Source organism: Triticum urartu, chromosome 4, assembly GCF_003073215.2.
Source record: "Triticum urartu cultivar G1812 chromosome 4, Tu2.1, whole genome shotgun sequence".
Lineage (NCBI taxonomy): Eukaryota > Viridiplantae > Streptophyta > Magnoliopsida > Poales > Poaceae > Triticum > Triticum urartu.
In genome coordinates, this window is record NC_053025.1 from 187,404,931 (window position 1) to 187,410,014 (window position 5,084).

Below are 5,084 nucleotides of genomic sequence, written 5' to 3' on the forward strand. Positions count from 1 at the left end.
CCAAAGGATCTTCCCAGACTAGGGGGAGGTTCTAAAAATCCTTAAGGTGGCGTCGCAGGATGACTCCTCGTCCATCGGACACAGGGGGAAAAAGCCCTCATGGGGATTGGCAGTGGGGGCCAAGTTATCTTCGGACCTCAGCCGGATACCATTCCGGAGACCTACACGGCTCTGGAGTCTAGTGAACGGCCTTCCCTCAAAGGAGGAGGTGTGCCTGTTCCACCGATGACCTCTGTCCAACTAGAGGCATCTGACAATCTACTGGAAACGCGGCGAGGCACCGCCATTGTGGATGAGCACCCTGTCCTTATGGGTATGTTGATTGAGGGTGTCCTCGATTAGGGGGCCCTCGGACACCCGGACTATATCCCTTGGCCGAACTATTGGACTATGAAGATACAAGATTGAAGACTTTGTCCCGTGTCCGGGTGGGACTATCCTTTGTGTGGAAGATACAAGATTCAGATATGTAGATCTCCTCCCTTGTAACCGACTTTGTGTAACCCTAGCGCCTCCGGTGTCTATATAAACCGGAGGGTTTTAGTCCGTAGGACAACAACAATCATGCCATAGGCTAGCTTCTAGGGTTTAGCCTCTCTGATCTCATGCTAGATCAACTCTTGTAGTACTCATATCATCAAGATCAATCAAGCAGGAAGTAGGGTATTACCTCCATCGAGAGGGCCCGAACCTAGGTAAACATTATGTTCCCCGCCTCCTATTACCATCCTCCTTAGACGCATAGTTCGGGACCCCCTACCATCCATCCATCGAGAGGACACCGACATTGGTGCTTTCATTGAGATTTCCACTGTGTCGTCATCATAAGGCTTGATGGCTCCTTCGGTCGTTGGCAACAATGCGATCCAGGGAGAGGTTTTCCTCCCCGGACAGATCTTCGTATTCGGCATCTTCGCAATGCGGGCCAACTCGCTCGGCCATCTGGAGCAGATCGAGAGCTACGCCCCTGTCCATCAGGTTAGGTTTGGAAGCTTGAACTATACCGCTGACATCCGCGGAGACTTGATCTTCGACGGATTCGAACCCATGTCAGTGTTAGGACCCCGATTCTAAGCACACCGATCTCGCATGTAACACCTCATATCACTTTGCGGCCTCACGCACGGTATTCCCACGGGTGTCGCCTTACCATGGCCCGGGACTATTTGCGCCTTTTGGCTCACGTATATGATAGTGTCGCTAGCATCCATATGACAGAGAACCCGGGCCGACATGACTAGTCGTGAACCCAAAGTGGCACTAACTTACAGGGACAGGCATACATGAATCAACATCAAGCATGTCGGTCAGCAGCGTGTGAATCCGGGCTGTAGCACTAGGCTAACGGGACTCCGGGAACCCGGGCTGTAGTAGGCTAGGAAGGACTCCGGATGTCACCGCATGACATTTCCCCGAAAGGGACAGATACAGGAACGAAGTGAATCACATGCCGGCCAGTCAAGTGAACCGGGCTGTAGCGGACTACTATGGCTCATGGAATCACAAGATTACATTTCCCCATAAGTGAGGCTACCAAGGATAAACAACTAGGTTGTCAGATCCCACACATACCAAGCATTTCAATCATACGCACAATATGCTCGATATGTGTAAATACAACATGGCATCACAACATAACTCTATGACTCAAGTATTTATTCATTAGGCTCCAAGGAGCGAGATATTACAAACATGGGTCTCATGACCCAACATTTAGAGCATACAAGCAACAAGCACATGCGGAAGCTTAACATGTCTGAGTACAGACATCTGTAAATGAAAAAGGCTGAGAAGCCTGACTAACTACCGGATCCTGCCGAGGGCACAAGATCATAGGTGAGGTAACAAGCTAAACATCAAAGTCCACGTGGAACTACTAGTGAGACTGAAGTCTCTCTGCGAAAACATAAATTAAGCAAACGTGAGTAAAAATGTACCCAGCAAGACTTACATCAGAACTAACTACATATGCACTGGTATCAACAAAGGTGTAGTGGGGTTTAACTGCAGCAAACCAGCTTTGACTCAGTGGCTAACCTGAACTACGACTGCAAGCAACTCTTTTGAGGTGGCGCACACGAGTCCACATATTCACCATATCAATACACCACTATGGATCCGCTCCCGTCTCCCTACGAGAACAACATCCATAGCACTCACGCTTATCTTGCGCATTTTAGAGTATCCACTTTCACTTGTCTATGAACTATGCAAGGGGTCCAAGTTTCCATATCTGAGGAATCCGGCTATTCGAATAGATAATGATAACCCTGCAGGGGTATACTTCTTCACACATGCTCTCACCACTTACCACCATGTACACGTCGTGTATCTCGGCAACCTTCAAGCGGAAGCCTGGTGATGGAGTCGGCCATGACCTGACTAACCACACAAGTCTCTAGTCCAGGTTTATCGCCTATTCGGGTTCCATCCGCAAGGAGATCCTGCCGGGGTGTCGCTCACGGCCCCAAACGATGTGTACAGGGTTCCCAAGCCCACCATCCGGGTGCCACATGGTACACCGGGCCATTGTGCCTAGTCTGTCCCAAGCCCACTTGTACCGGGTGCCACTTGGTAGACTACTAACACTACCTACAAACACCAGAAACTAGTTGCAACTCCTGGACAGAGATCAAGTTGATTAATAAGTCGAGAGAGCTTGGAGCGCCCGGAGCCCAATGTGTGGTAGTAACTGTTCATGGATCACAAACACAGAACTCAGTTCCTGAGAACGGCTGCAATGAGACAACCCACCATGTACTCCTACATGGCCTCTCACCGCTACCTTTACCAAATCGTGTTCACACACTTAGCTCTCAACAGTAGGACATGCTCACAACTTCCCAATTCATCGCCGATGAATCAGACCCGACTCAACTCTAAGCAATAGCAGGCATGACAAACAAGCATGAATGAGTATCCACATCAGGGCTCAAACAACTCCTACTCATGCTAGTGGGTTTCATCTATTTACTGTGGCAATGACAGGTCATCCAGAGGAAAGGGGTTCAACTACCGCATCATGTAATAGTTGAAACGTTGTTGTCCTAATGCAGTAAAAGAGAGCAGGAGCGAGAGAGTGGGATTGTATCGGAATGAACAAGGAAGTTTTGCTTGCCTGGCACTTCTGAAGATAGTATAGCTCTTCATTAGTGTCATCGATCACATCGTCGAAACCACGTCTACTGAGAGGGGGCAATTACCGGCAAACAAGGAAGAATACAATCAATGCAATGCAACAATATGATGCATGATCATGACATGGCAATATGCTATGATTTGGGCTAATGCAACAGAAAGTCATTTTAATTGAAGTGGAATTCAAAAGTATATCAAATTCCAACTCCAAACCTATTATGAAATTTGCCCTAATCATGTTTCATCCTAAACAGTGAGGTTAACTTGCTCAAACATGCATGAAAATGGTACAGATGGATTCCTTGAATTTTTTTGATAATTTTTCATATATAAATTATTTCATTTGGAGTTATAGATAATTTTCTATGATTTTTTTAAAGTTTTGGGCATTTTCTGGAATTTCTTGAATAAACTTCAGCAGGTCAACAGGCGCCGCCCAGGTTAAACCTGACCTGTGGGGCCTGCCGGTCAGTGACTAAGGGCTGGTTAGGGTCGCAGATAGGTGGGACCAATCAAACGCCACATTGACAAAGTCAACTCTGACGCGTGGGTCCTGCCTGGTTTAACTAAATCTAATCAAAAAAATAACCCATGGTTATTTAGCTGGTGGGGCCCTAATGTCAGCGACTGGTGGGGTTTAATTAGCGGCATCATCAGGCTCTAATGACAGCCACGTCAGCGCCACGTCGGCAATCGCCGGAGCCTGGCCGACGGTGACCCAAACGACGGCGGCGCGGCTCGGATTTGTGCCACGAACGATGGTTTGGCGCGCGCTTTGTGGCTACGGATTGCTGGCACACGCGCGCATCCATTCCAGCAAGCAGCAGCAGCTGGGATGGCCGGAGCTCGCCGGAACAAAGCTCGCGGCGGTGGCCGGAGTACGGGTTTGAGCGGGCGCAGGGCTGCGGTGTGCTAGGAGGCCAGCTGAGGGGCTGAGAGGCCCCCGAGGTGTACCCTGAGTGCGGTGACGCGCTTGGGAGCGAGCTGCGGTGGCTAAAGCGGCCGCGGCGACATGGCTGGTGGAAGAAGCTCTCGGGCGCGGCGGGGGATGGGGCTAGATTCCACAAATGTGAGGGGAGGAAGAGGGGTTTGGAGCAGGGTCTCACGGTGAGGTGGATGGTGCAGACGGCAGGGTCGAGGTGCGCGATGGTTGTCGCGAATCGACGGCGGCAATCCACGGCGGCCGAGGGCGAAGACGACGATGGTGGCGATGAAGCAGGGCCTCCGGGCATCATGTAGCTTGGTGGACAGGGCGAGGAAGACATGGCGGAGCTTCTGGACCCAGCGGCAGGGCGAGGGGTGGCCGGTGGCCACGGGTATGGCGGTCGGCGTCGGCGAGCTCGTGTTCCTACGGGAGAGAGGGAAAGCGGGTGAGAGTGAGAGAGTTGTGCACGGGGCGTGCGTGGCGTCGTCCGGGAGGTCCAGAGGGAGGCGGCAAGCAGGAGGTGGCCGGGGCGCGTGCTTGCGTGCGGTGGCCACTCGCCTCTCATCCTCCTAGCGGGAGGTTGAGGGTGACTGGCACTGCGCTGTGGGCTGGGCCGCACAGTAGCAGGCCGGCCAGCTGGACAGGTAAGCGCCAGGTATGGTTTCCCTCTTTTCTGTTTTTTTATCTTGTTCTTTTTGTTTTGATTTAGTTTAGGCACTAAATCATTTTATAAATTCTGAAAATTATTGTGGATGTTAGATAAACTATTCCAGAGCTCCACAAATAACTTGAAAATATTTGGACCATTTAAAATATATATAGCATTTAAATGGATCCAACTCAAATACTTTTGTGTTAATTCAAGAATCCAAAAATGACCTAAAAATATATTCATCATTTTTAGCAGAGGTTTGCACCTTAACAAGAAATCATGAACTCTTTTTAGAGCATTTTGGGTTCATTGAAAAAGATTTTATTTGAACCTATTTGAATTCATTTGGTGCTAGGGTTTATCAATCCC